Raw genomic sequence first — 14,648 nt, 5'->3', positions numbered from 1 at the left:
TATTTTTAGTAGACACGGAGTTTCACCATGTTGGCCAGGCTAGTTTCGAACTCCTGACCTCAGGTGATCCACCTGTCTTGGCCTCCCAAAGTGCTGGGATTACAGGGATGAGCCACCGCACCCAGCCTTATTTATTTAATTTTAGAGATGGGGTCTTGCCATGTTGCCCAGGCTGGAGTGCAGCGTCTACTTGCAGGCACAATCATAGCACACTGTGGCCTGGAACTCCTTTGGCCTCAAGTGATCCTCCTGCTTCAACCTTCTGAGTAGTTGGGATTACAGGCACATGCCATCATGCTGGGCCCCACACATCTGTAATTCAAAGGCTGTCAGGATGGGTAATATTCCCAGGTATCTGAAAGCAAACACACACTTTCCCAGATAAGTGTATTGTCCTCAGTCCTCAAAGAATTCCTACAGATAGGTAGCCAATAAAAAATTCATAATTAATAAAAAAGAGATCAAGCAAGCCATAGATAATAGAACCAGAAACACAAAGACTTTGGATATTATAATTATCAGAATTAAAGTAAATAACTCTGCTTGAAATGTTTTAAAATGTGAAGATGGTGTTGAAAACATGAGGAAGAACAGGAGACAATCAAATAGCCAATTTGAAAAAGCACGAAATAGTACTTTTAGAAATAAAAAACCCTAGCCAGCTGTGGTGGTGTGTCCCTGTAGTCCCAGCGCTCTGGAGGCTGAGGCAGGAGGATGGCTTGAGGCCAGGAGTCTGTGAACAGCCTGGGCAATGTGGTGAGACCCTGTCTCCAAAAAAGTTGTAAAAAAAAAACATTAGCAGGGCATGTTGGTACGCGCTTGTAGTCCCAGCCACTCTGGAGTCTGAGATGGGAGGCTTCCCTGAATCCAGGAGTTTGAAGCTGCAGTGAGCTATGAATTGTGCCACTGGACTTCAGCCTGGCAACAGAGAGTGACCCCATCTCTAAAATAAAAAATAAAAATCATATAAATTAAAACCCTGATAATTGAAATTAAGAATTCAAATAGATAGAAGATTAAACAGGAGGTTAATACAACTGTATCAGGAATTAGTGACCTGGAAAATATACCCGAGGAAATTACCCAAGATCCTGCTACAGAGAGAGAAAGATGTGGAAAATATGCAAGGATTAGAAAGAAGTTCCATCAGACTGTATACGGTAGTCCGCCCTTATCCACAGTTTTGCCTTCTGTGACTTCAGTTACAGGTCCTCAAACTTGGTCCAAATATAGGTGAGTACAATGCAATATGATATTTTGAGAAAGAGAGAGAGTCTGGGCACGGTGGCTCATGCCTATAATCTCAGCACTTTTGGAGGCCAAGGTGGGTGGATCGTCTGAGGTCAGGAGTTTGAGACCAGCCTGGCCAACATGGTGAAACTCCAGCTCTACTAAAAATACAAAAAATTGGCTGGGCGTGGTGGTGGGTGCCTGTAATCCCAGCTACTCGGGAGGCTGAGGCAGGAGAATCACTTGAACCCAGGAGGCAGAGGTTGCAGTGAGCCAAGATCGTGCCATTGCACTCCAGCCTGGGCAACAACAGCGAAGCTCCATCTTAAAAAAAAAGAAATCTATCTATCTATCTATCTATCTATCTATCTATCTATCTATCTATCTTTCATAATAATAATAATCAAACTCCTAAAGGTCAGGGATAAAGAATAAAACCTAAAAGCAGCAAGAGAATAGAAACAAGTAACATACAATAGAGGTGCAATACATCTGGCAGCAGACTTTCTGTGGAAACCTTATAGGCAAGGAGAGAGTGACGTGACGTTTCTTTTCTTTTTTTTTTTGAGACAGATTCTTGCTCATCTTGGCTCACCACAACCTCTGCCTCCTGGGTTCTCCTGCCTCAGCCTCCCGAGTAGCTGGGATTACAGGCACATGCCACCATGCCCGACTAATTTTTGTATTTTTAGTAGAGACAGGATTTCACCATGTTGGCCAGGCTGGTCTCAAACTCCTGACCTCAAGTGATTCGCCCACCTCAGCTTCCCAAAGTGTTGGGATTATAGGTGTGAATCACTGCGCCCAGTGACATGACATATTTAAAATGCTGAGGGGAAAAATACTCTTACCCTAGAATAGTGTATCTGGCAAAAATATTCTTCAAACAAGAAGGAGACACAAAGACTTTCCCAAATGAAAGCTGTGGGACAACTCAAAAGCTGAGAGATTTCATCAACACTAGACCTGTCCTACAAGAAATGTGAAGGGAATGCTTTAATCAGAATGAAAATGACATTAATGAGCAATCAGAACTCATCTGAAGATACAAAACTCACCGATAATAGTAAGTCCACAGAAAAACAGACTATTATAACACTGTACCTGTGGTGTGTAAACTCTTATCTGAAGTAGAAAGACTAAATGATGAACCAATAAAAAAGAACAGCTGCAACAACTTTGCAAGACATAGTAAAGAAGATACAAATAGAAACAATAAAATGGTAAAAAGCAATAGGATGAAGTTGAGGCATAGTCTTACTAGTTTCCTTTTTGCTTGTTTGTTTCTTTACACAAACAGTGTTAAGGTATTAGCAGCTTAAAATAATGGGTTATAAAATAGTATTTGCAAGCCTCATAGTAACCCCAAACCCTAAAACATACAACAAGTACAAGAAAAATAAAGCAACAAATTAAATCATATCACCAGAGAAAATCACCTTCACTAGAAGGAAAACAGTAAGGAAAGAAAGACGACCACACACACACAAAAATAATAAATAAATAAATAATAAAATGGCAAGACTAAGTCCTTACCTACCAATAATAACATTGCATGTAAATGGACCAAATTCTCCAACCAAAAGACATAGAATGGCTGAATGGATTTAAAAAAAGAAAAAAAAAAGCAAACCTGGCCGGGCGTGGTGGCTCACGCCTGTAATCCCAGCACTTTGGGAGACCAAGGTGGGTGAATCATCTGAGGTCAGGAGTTCGAGACCAGCCTGGCCAACATGACGAAACCCCGTCTCTACTAAAAATACGAAAATTAGCCTGGCGTGGTGGTGGGTGCTTGTAATCCAAGCTACTCAGGAGGCTGAGGCAGGAGAATTGCTTGAACCCGAGAGGTAGAGGTTGCTGTGAGCCAAGATTGCACCATTGCACTCCAGCCTGGTCAACAAGAGTGAAACTCTGTCTCAAAAAAAAAGTAAGACCCAATGATCTTGGGGATATTGCAGTCTCCAGCTATTACTGTACTGGGGCCTAGCTCTTTACCTCTAATAATATTTGGTTTATATATCTGAGTGCACTAGACTCCACTAAAGAAAAGCCTAGACCCGATGACTTAATTGCTGAATTCTATCAAACGTTTAAAGAAGAACTAATACCAATTCTACTCAAATTATTTCAAAAAATAGGGAATACTTCCAAACTCATTCTATGAGGCCAGTGTTACCCTGATACCAAAATCAAAGACACATTAAAAAAAATGAAACTATAGGGAAACATCTCTGATAAATACTGATGCAAAGTCCTCAACAAAATATTAGCAAACTGAATTCATGATACATTAAAAAGATCATTCATTATCACCTAGTGGAATTTATCCTAGAGATGCAAGGATGGTTCAACATATGCAAATCAATCATTGTGATATATTGTGTTAATAGAATGAAGGCCAAAAACCTTATGATTATTTCAATTGATGCTGGAAAAGCATTTGATCGCTTTCAACATCCCTTCATGACAAATACCTTTTTAAAAAACTCGGTATAGAAGGAACATACCTCAATATAATGAAAGTCATTTATGACAGACCCGCAACTAGTAACATACTGAATGGGGAGAAACTGAAAGCCTTTTCTCTGAGATCTGGAACACAACAAAGATGTCCACTTTCACCACTGTTATTCAACATAGCACTGGAAGTCCTAGCTACAGCAATCAGCCAAGACAAAGAAACAAAGGTCATCCAAATGGGAAAGAAGTCAAATTATCCTTGTTTGAGATGTGATGATCTTATATTTGGAAAAACCTAAGGACTCCACAAAATAATTATTAGAACTGATAAACCAATAAAGTTGCAGGATAAAAAATCAACATACCAAAATCAGTAGTAGTTCTATGTACCAACAGTGAAAAATCTGAAAATGAAATCCCACTTACAATAGTGACAAATAAAATTAAATACCTAGGAATTAAAGAAGTAAAAGATCTCTACAATGAAAACTATATAACACTGATGAAAGAAATTGAAGAGGACACCAAATAATGGAAAGATATTTCATGTTCATGGATTGGAAAAACCAATATTGTTAAAGTGTTCATAGTACCCCAAATAATCTACACATTCAATTCAATCTCTATCAAAATATCATGACATTCTTCGTTAGAATAGAAAAAAACAACCCTAAAATTTATATGGAACCACAAAAGACCCAGAATAGCCAAGCTATCCTCAGCAAAAAGAACAAAATTGGAGGACATAACATTACCTGACTTCTGATTTTACCACAGAGCTATAGTAACCAATAGAATCATACTGGTATAAAAATAGACATACAGACAAATGGAACAGAATAGAGAACCCAGAAGCAAATCCACACACCTACAGTGAACTCACTTTTGACAAAGGTGCCAAGAACATACACTGAGGAAAAGACCACCTCTTCAACAAATGGCGCTGGGAAAACTGGATATTCATATGCAGAAAAATGAAACTAGACTCCTATCTCTTGCCATGTACAAAATTCAAATCAAAACAGATTAAAGAGTTAAATCTAAGACCTCAAACTATGAAAGTACTCTAAGAAAACACTGGGGAAACTCTATGAGATTGGATTCAGCAAAAATTTCCTAAGTGATACCCCTCGAGCACTGGCAACCAAAGCAAAAATGGACAAATGGGATCATATCAAGTTAAAAAGCTTCTGCACAGCAAACGAAACAACAGTGTGAAGAGACAACCTACCGAGAGGGAGAAAATATTCACAAACTATCTAGCTAATAAGGGACCAATATCTAGAGTATATATGGAACTCAAACAACTCTATAGGAAAAAAAAATCTAATGATCTGATTTTAAAATGGACCAAAGATTTGAATAGCCATTTCTCAAAAGACAATACACAAACAGCAAACAGGCATATGAAGAGGTGCTCAACATCACTGATTATGAGAGAAGTGCAAATCAAAACTACAATGAGATATCCTCTCACCTCAGTTAAAATGGCTTTATCCAAAAGACAGATAATAACAAATGCTGGCAAGGATGTGGAGAAAAGTGAACCCTTGTACACTGTTGGTGAGGATGTAAATTAGTACAATCACTATGGAGAACATTTTGGAGGCTCCTCAACAAACTGAAAATAGAGGTACCATTTGATCCAGCGATCCCATTGCTTGGTATGTACCCCAAAGAAAGGAAATCATTATGTCAAACAGATATCTGCACTCCCATGTTTGTTGCAGCACGGTTCACAGTAGCCAAAATTAGGAAGCAACCTAAGTGTTTGTCAACAGATGAAGGTATAAATAAAATGTGGTACATATACATAACGGAGTACTATACAGCCATATAAAAGAATGAGATCCTCTTATTTGCAACAACATAGATGGAACTGGAAATCATGATGCTATGTGAAATAAGCCAAGCACAGAAAGCCAAACATTGCATATTCTCACTCATTTATGGGATCTAAAAATGAAAACAATTGAAATGGAGATAGGGAGTAGGAGGATGGTTATCAGAGTCTGGGAAGGGTATTGGGGGTGGGAAGGAGGTGGGGATGGTTAATGGGTACAAAAAAATAGAATGGATAAGACCTAGTATTTGATAGCACAATAGGGTTACTATAGTCAATAATAATAATTTTTTTTTGTCAGGGAGCCAAGAGTCTTCTTCTATCCCCCAGGCTGGATTGCAGTGGCACCATCTCGCTCACTACAACCTCCACCTTCCAGGTTCAAGCAATTCTCATGCCTCAGCTTCCCGAGTAGCTGAGATTACAGGTGTCTGCCACCACACCTAGCTAACTGTTTGTATTTTTAGTAGAGACAGGGTTTCGCCATGTTGGCCAGGCTGGTCTTGCACTCCTGACCTCAGGTGATCCACCCGCCTCGGCCTTCCAAATTGCTGGGATTACAGGCATGAGCCACCTCGCCCAGCCAATAACAATTTGATTGTACATTTTATAATAATGAAATGAGTATAACTGGATTGTTTATAACACAAAGGATAAAATCTTGAGGAGATGGCTACCCCATTCTCCATGATGTGATGATTATACATTGCATGCCTGTACAAAATATCTCATGTATGCATAAGTATATACACCTACTGTGTACCCACAAAAATTAAAATTAAGAATTAAAGAAAATAGATTGGCTGATGGCCTTGTCACACACAGTATAATGCTTCTTAGTCTAATGTTATGATGACATAGGGAAGACTAAAATGTAGTTCTAGGTGAGATGTTGACATCTTATATTAGGTATGCCAACCAGATGTGAAAAAGTGCCAAGTCACTGTATAATGAATCATAAGTTTATTTAATAATGATTGTGCTTTAACTTTAGTTGCTCCCACAAATAAAATCTTATCTCTATAGGCAATAAAATGTTTATAGTAGTCAGAAATGGCTCATATGAAAGGTCAGTCTTTCATGAAACTCTTCTCCATTTTCACCGCAAGGCAGGTTCAGGTGAGGGTAGATAGGTTCCTGAATTACGTAAGCTCACTTTTATTATTCAGACAACAAATATTTACTGAGTATTCCTTGTGTTCAGGGCACTGAACTAGGTAATATATGGAAATATCCTGAGATGTAAGACATGCTTTCCTATACCTCATAATTTTCCGTTTGTGAAATTCCAAGATTTTCAGACCTTGATGTCAGCTCTAGCTTCTTTGTCTTTTACCTTCAATGTTCTATCAGTCACCAGCTTCTGTAAATTCTTCATTTACAATGTTTCTTTGATGCCTCTTTTCTCAGTTTAAGTCATCTCTTTAGTTCAATCTTTTTTTTTTTAATTTCCAGACTGATCTCTGCCTTCCCACATCCCCCCATTCATTCTGTACATGAACAGAATAACCTTTTTTTTTTTTTTTTTTTTAACTTTTACTGTAGGTTCAGGGGTATATGTGAAAGGTTGTTGTATAGGTAAACTTGTGTCACGAGGGTTTGTGGTGCAGGTTATTTCACCAACCAGATATTAAACCTAGTACCCAAGTTATTTTCTCTGCATCTCTCCCTCCTCCCAACCTGCACCCTCTAGTAGACCCCAGTGTCTGTTGTTTCCTTCTTTGTGTTCATGAGTTCTCATCCTTTAGCTCCCATTTATGAGTGAGAACATGTGACACTTGGTTTTCTGCTCCTGCGTTAGTTTACGAAGGATAATAGTCTCCAGCTCCATCCATGTTCCTATAAGACATGATCTCATTCTTTTTTATGGCTGCATAGTATTCCATGGTGTATTTGTCTTACACCCTCATGGTATATATATATATACCAGTGCATTTTCTTTATCCCATCTGCTAATTATGGGCATTTACGTTGATAAGATTAACCTTTCTAAAACATTATGTTTATAACTGAAAGAGGAGCCGGTTGCTTGTTGCCTGTGGAATGAAGACAAAATAACAAGAGGGAGGTATGATAAAGAGTGAATTTTATTATCCATTGAAAGCAAGGAGGAAAGTGGTCAGAATACTTTACAATTTCTGGAGAGAGGGCAGGGGTTTCAGAAGAGGGGCTTTGAATGCAGGAGAGGCAAGGGGGCTAGTAGGTGCCAGGTGGCGTGGGCTTGCCCCAGTAGCTTATCTTGAATTATTGTTCCATCTGGTGAGGGGGCCAGCACCTTCATGGGCTCATCCAAGTTACAAATCAATCCCAGTCAGTCCTGTAGTCAATATCTAGCTGGGAGTGAACTCTGGCCTAGAAGTAATCTCCGGCTGGGGAGAGAATCCCAGAAGTGCCTGTTTTTGTGTCAGGATTAGGCCCCTGAAGCTTCTAAAGAAATATATGACCAGGTAAGTGAGTATGATGTGAGCTTAACTAGCATCCAGGTAAATAAATGTGCATAAGGCATGGGAGCATAAGGTGGGAAAGGGAAAGGAATAGAGTGTTAAAGCACATTCAAAGGCATATTTCAAGACAACAGGAAACACATCTGTGGTTCGTCTCAAAGCTGCGTCTGGAGATTGGCGAGAAAGGAGGAAAGAAAAAAAAGTTTTAGAATGCAGCTTTTTTGTTTGTTTGTTTTGAGACAGAGTCTCACGCTGCTACCCAGGCTGGAGTGCAGTGGCACAACTCGGCTCACCGCAACCTCCGCCTTCCGGGTTCAAGCAATTCTCCTGCCTCAGCCTCCCAAATAGCTGGGACTACAGGTGCCTGCCATCATGCCCGGCTAATTTTTGTATTTTTAGTAGAGACAGGGTTTCACCATGTTGGCCAGGCTGGTCTCGAACTCCTGACCTCAGGTGATCCACCTACCTTGGCCTACTCAAAGTGCTGGGATTACAGGCGTGAGCCACTGTGCCTGGACCTGTGTCTTGTTTCTCTTCTTTAATGCCAAACGTGGGACCTAATGTAAGGGAGCCCTCAAAACAACATTGCTTAATGAGGGGTTGGATGACATCTGCTTGAGGGAGAAATGGAATCATCATTTACTTACTTACTTTCTTCTACAACATTGATCGTCTTGCTATTTTTCTGTTTTGTTTGTGCTGTTTGGAGCATAATCAAAGGGAGAAAATAGTTTCACATTTTGGGCCTCCATTTAGCCATACTTGTGGATGATGGGTTTAATTGACCATTAGAACTCTTCCAATCTAACACTTTAGGGTGTATTGCCAAACTGGAAAGTACCCAAAGGCCCATCAAAAGTAGATAAATAAATTATATTGTATTCATACAGTGGAATCCTGCATAAAGATACGAATGAGTATGCCTTTGTGACTTGCAAAATATATGAATTTCATGCAGATAATATTCAATGAAAGAAGTCAGTCTCAAAATGGTAACTACTTGCTTGGTTGGGCATGATGGCTCCTGCCTGTAATGCCAGCACTTTGGGAGGCCAAGGCGGGTGGATCATGAGGTCAGGAGTTCCAGACCAGCCTGGCCAATGTGGTGAAACACCATCTCTACTAAAAATACAAAAATTAGCCGGGCATGGTGGTGCATGCCTGTAATCCCAGCTACTCAGGAGGCGGAGGCAGGAGAATTGCTTGAACCCAGGAGGCTATGGCTGCAATAACCTGAGACTGTGTCACTCCACTCTAGCCTGGGTGACAGAGTGAGACCCTCTCTCAAAAAAAAAAAAAATTATTATTATTATTTCATTTATATACAGTTTTAAACAGACACAACTAATATATAATGATAGAAGTCAGAATGGATGGGATGATCTTTGGGAGGAATGACCTTTAATGGTAATAGATGTTACCTTTGGAAGGGCTGGAGCTTGAAGGAGGCTTATGTGGCATTGCTAGTACACTTTTTTTTTTTTAATCTGAGTGACAGGTATACAGGTGTGTTCACTTCGTAAATATATATCAAGCTGTCCACTTAGATTTCCTGTACTGTTTTTGTACGGATGTTATACTCCCCTACAAAATTTAGTTAAACAAAAGACTTTTATAGGTACTGAAATGTAGTTTGGTGAATTCTTAACATTTAACCTTTTAGCCTATCTGCAGAGACAAATGTTATATACTCTACTGTACTTTCTGACCCTGCAGGTTAATTATCAATACCTAGGGCTTTTTTTTCTTTTTTTCACTGTAATCTAATTTTTAGAAGTGAACTTTATAACCAAATGAACTTTTTTTTTTTTTTTTTTTTTAGAGGAAGCCTACCTCTGTCACCAGGGTGGAGTGCAGTGGTGAGATCCCAGCTCACTGCAACCTCTGCCTCCTGGGTTCAAGCAATTCTCCTGCCTCAGCCTCTCGAGTAGCTGGGAGTACAGGTGCTTCCTGGGTTCAAGTGATTCTCCTGCCTCAGCCTCTTGAGCAGCTGGGACTACAGGCGCATGCCACCATGTCCAGCTAATTTTTGTATTTTTAGTAGAGATGGGGTTTCAGCATGTTGGCCAGGATAGTCTCGATCTCCTGACCTCGTGATCCACCTGCCTCGGCCTCCCAAAGTGTGGGGATTACAGGTGTGAGCCACTGCACCTGGCCCCAAATAAACTTTATAACCAAATGAATTACTTCTTAATTGGTCTCTTATCTACTGTATAAAGCAAATTATACGAACCAAGGTGCTCTGGCTCCAGCATCTGGGCTCTTACTACCCCCATGATCCCCTGCCCCCTCCCCCATGCTGTCTCTCTCTGTGTAAAACCCACCTTCTGTTCATTTTCCATGTCTTAAAGACTTTGACACCTGCTTTTTGACCTTTCTTATCTCTCCAAGATTATTGCTATCTTGGTTAACTTCTATGTTTATTTTGATGATCATCCCATCACCCTAGCTTCTATGCTCTCTGATCTCAACTCCATCTCCAGGATAGGCAGAATTCTAAAGATCTCCTGCTCCCCTAACCCCTACAATTCTAGTTCATTCCCTGGTTATTTCATCAAACACTAATCCAGGTACTGATCTGAAGGATTTTGAAGTTATAACTAAAATCCTAAGTCAGTTGACTGTAAAATACCAAGATTGTAAAGGTAGGCCTGATTTAATCACATAAGCCCTTTAAAAGGCAGAAAGAGCCTGGGCGTGGTGGCTCATGCCTGTAATCCCAGCACTTTTGGGAGGCCAAGGTGGATGGATCACCTGAGGTCAGGAGTTTAAAACCAGCCTGGCCAATATGGTGAAACCCCATTTCTACTAAAAATAACAAAAATTAGCTGGGCATGGTGACGCATGCCTATAGTCCCAGCTACTCAGGAGGCTGAGGCAGGATAATTGCTTGAGCCTGGGAGGTGAAGGTTGCAGTGAGCCAAGATCATGCCACTGCACTCCAGCCTGGGAAAAAGAGCGAGACTCAAACTGTTTTGAAAGTGCAGGGGCCACATGAGAAGAAATGCAGGCAGCCAAGAGGAGCTGAGGGTGCCCCTGGTTGACATTCAGCAAGGACACAAGAAACTCAGTCCTGGAACCAAAAAGAAATGGATTCTGCCAACAACCTGACTCTGCTTGGTTCTTTAGAGAAGAACGTCCAGCTAAGAGTTCAGCTGGCTGACACTTTGACTTGGCTTCGTGATACCCTGAGCAGAGCCTAGACTTCTGACCTTCACAACTGGGAGATAATAAATGGGTATTGTTTTAAGACACTAACTTGATGGTAATTTGTTACTCTAGCAATAGAAAACAAATACACTTCCCTTCTACTTCCATAACTTCACTCTTGTGTTCAAACCGTGGGACCTTATCAAAACCTGGAATGTGAATATTAAATGCCAGTATCCCACTCAGTGACCTGATCCTCCTGTTTCAGCTCTTGCTATCTCCATGCGACCCCTCCATGTACTTTCTTTCTCCCTACCTATTCCTGGTTTCGCTTTCTTATGACAATGAATCACTTCACTCACACGACTCCTTTGCTTCATCTTTCCATTGCCTTACCCACCCAACAAAACCGTACCCTAGAATTTATCTAACCCTTTACCTTTACATCTTTGTGAATGAGAAAGCCATGCCCATTTGCAGCTTTCAAACCGCTGTTTATAGAGTCCCTTCCCAAGTAGTAGGGGCCTTGGGGTTGCTGTGCAATCTCTGTCTCATATTAGTGTTGGGAGGAAAAACTTCCTCTGCCAACTTAGGTCCAGTGCTTGGGGACCTGTAAATTAATTGGCAATCGATGGATGAACAGGAGAATAGACAAGGTTTATTTACACTTATTCAGGTGAAGAGACTCTCTGTACAGTTAGGGATGAGAGTTTATATGCCAATAATATGGGAAAAGAGAGGAGGAAAGGGATCTATGGGAAAACAAATATGCTTTTATGGAAAGACAAATGGGCTTTTAGGGAAAGAAATGATGGTATGACAACTGGTGATATGTTCAGTTGGTGCAAGTGGTCTCCTTCCTGGCAGTGGAGTTTTCTTCCTGGCAGTGAAGTCTCCTTATTGGCAGTGAAGCTCCCCAAGAGGGAATTTATGGCAGCTTCACTCTCTGAAAGCTCTGCCTTTAGTCAAATAAGGGAAGCTCCAGAAAGGCTTCTTTCTGTATCTTAAATGTTTCAGTTTAAAATACTGTTCATACCAACTCAATGGGTGCCAGTGGGTCCCTCCATTAGCATCCTCTTCCATTTCCTTGGGACCTTGTGGTGAGCAGAAAAATGACCTCTCAAAGGTGTCCATGTCTTATTCCCTAGAATGTGAATGATAGGTTACTTAGCGAAGGAGAATTAAGGTTCCAGATTAAATGAAGATTGTTAATCAAATGACTTTCTTTTTTTGTTTGAGATGGAGTCTCGCTCTGTTGCCCAGGCTGGAGTGCAATGGCACAGTCTTGCCTCACCACAACCTCTGCCTCCCGGGTTCAAGCGATCTCCTGCGTCAGCCTCCCAAGTAGCTGGGACTACAGGCTCATGCCACCATGCCTGCTTAATATTTGTATTTTTTGTAGAGACGGGGTTTCACTGTGTTGGCCAGGCTGGTCTTGAACTTCTGACCTCGTAATCTACCCGCCTTGGCCTCCCAAAGTGTTAGGATTATAGGCATAAGCCTGCCCAAATGACTGTACCTGGCCCAAATAACTTTAAAATAGGGAGATCATCCTGGCTTATCCAGTGGGCCTATTGTAATAACAAGGGTCCTTAAAGGTGGAAAGGGGAGGCAGAAGAAAATCAAAGATGTGATGACAGAAGCAGGGTCACAGAGCTGCTATACTGCTGGCTTTGCAGATGGAGAAAGGGGCCAAGAGCCCAGGAATGCCGGTGGCCTCTACAAGATGGAAAAGATTCCAGAAAGGAACATAGACCTGCCGACCTTTTGATTTTAGACTGCTAGACCCATTTTAGACTTCTGACCAGTAGAAATATAATATACTCATGTTGTCTTAAACCACTAAGTTTGTGGCAATTTGTTATGGCAGCAATGGAAAACTAATACAAGCCTATTCAAATATTCATCATTTTCCAAAATCCTGAATCAGGCATTCACACCCATACCCTCAGCACGTCCATCAACTTCAGAGAGAAAGTATAGTTATGGGCCAAATATTTATTTCAATTTTCTGTAATTAAAACATTTACCTCAGCCAGGTGTGGTGGCTCACACTTGTAATCCCAGCACTTTGGGAGTCCGAGGTAGGCAGATCCCTTTGAGGCCAGGAGTTCAAGACCAGCCTAGGCAACATGGTGTGACCCCGTCTCTACTAAAAATACAAAAGTTAGCCAAGCATGGTGGTGTGTGCCTGTAATCCCAGCTACTTGGGAGGCTGAGGCAGGAGAATTGCTTGAACCCAGGAGGTGGAGGTCGTGGTGAGTTGAGATTGTGCCACTGCACTCCAGCCTGGGCAATGGAGTGAGACTCTGTCTCAAAAACAAACAACAACAACAACAAAAAATCCAATTACCTCCATGAGGATATATCCAACTTCCTTCCCTTTTGCGACAATTTTTTTAAAAAGTTTCTGTATTAGTATGTTCTTACACTGCTAATAAAGACATACCTGAGACTGGGCAATTTATAAAGGAAAGAGGTTAATTGACTCACAGTTCAGTCTGGCTAAGGAGGCTTCAGGAAACTTACAATCATGGCAGAAGGGGAAGCAAACACATTCTTCTTTACATGGTGGCAGGAAGGAGAAGTGCCAAGCAAAAGGGGAAAAGCCCCTTATGAAACCATTAGATCTCATGAGAACTCACTATCAGAACAGCAGCATAGGAGTAATCACCCTATGATTCAATTACCTCCCACCAGGTCCCTCCTGCTACACGTGGGGATTATGGAAACGATAATTCAATTTGGGCTGGGAGCCCTGGCTCATGCCCGTAATCCTAGTACTTTGGGAGGCCGAGGTGGTGGATCACCTGAGGTCAAGAGTTCGAGACCAGCCTGGCCAACATGGCAAAACCCTGTCTCTACTAAAGATACAAAAATTAGCTGGGCATGGTGGCACATGCTTGTAATCCCGGTTACTCAGGAGGCTGAGGCAGTAGAATTGCTTGAACCCATGAGGCAGAGGTTGCAGTGAGCTGAGATCACGCCACTGCACTCCAGTCTGGGTGACACAGCAAGACTGCATCTCAAAAAAAAAGGATGAAATTTGGGTAGGGACACAGCAAAACCATATCAATTTCCATATATATATATACATAGGCAATTTTATAACTTATTTGATGTATTTGATGCTCAGTGGTTAGTTCTCATCCACATTGACTGTAGATTTTTGAAAACAGTAACAGGTGTATAGGTAATCAGGTATGTACCAAATTATAGAGATTGTTTGGTGAATCTTTAGCCTCATTACATTTTCTGAACAACTGTACACAGATGCGGTATGGAACATTCCTTATTCCTTTGACCCAGACAGTTTTGTTGAACCTGGTATTAATGCACACATCTGGAGTTCCCATCTCCTTCATGGCAAATTTTCGGATCTCTCTGAGTGCCCCAGGGGCACACTTCTTGAAGCCCACTCTGTGAATGCGTTTGTGAATGCCGATGATGTATTCTTGGGCCACTACATCATTTATGGCAGAACAGCCCTTCTTCTTGCCACTTTTCTTTGCAGGAGCCAT

At 41.1% G+C, this 14,648-nt stretch overlaps 1 pseudogene; it reads right to left on the bottom strand.

Annotated features, from left to right (window-relative positions):
• Nucleotides 1-14,324: 14,324 nt before the first annotated feature.
• On the bottom strand, nt 14,325-14,648 carry LOC105518726 (annotated as a pseudogene).

The sequence above is a fragment of the Colobus angolensis genome, unplaced genomic scaffold (assembly GCF_000951035.1).
Source record: "Colobus angolensis palliatus isolate OR3802 unplaced genomic scaffold, Cang.pa_1.0 Scaffold328, whole genome shotgun sequence".
NCBI classification, from domain to species: Eukaryota; Metazoa; Chordata; class Mammalia; order Primates; family Cercopithecidae; genus Colobus; species Colobus angolensis.
This window is presented reverse-complemented; position numbering and strand designations above follow the sequence as displayed.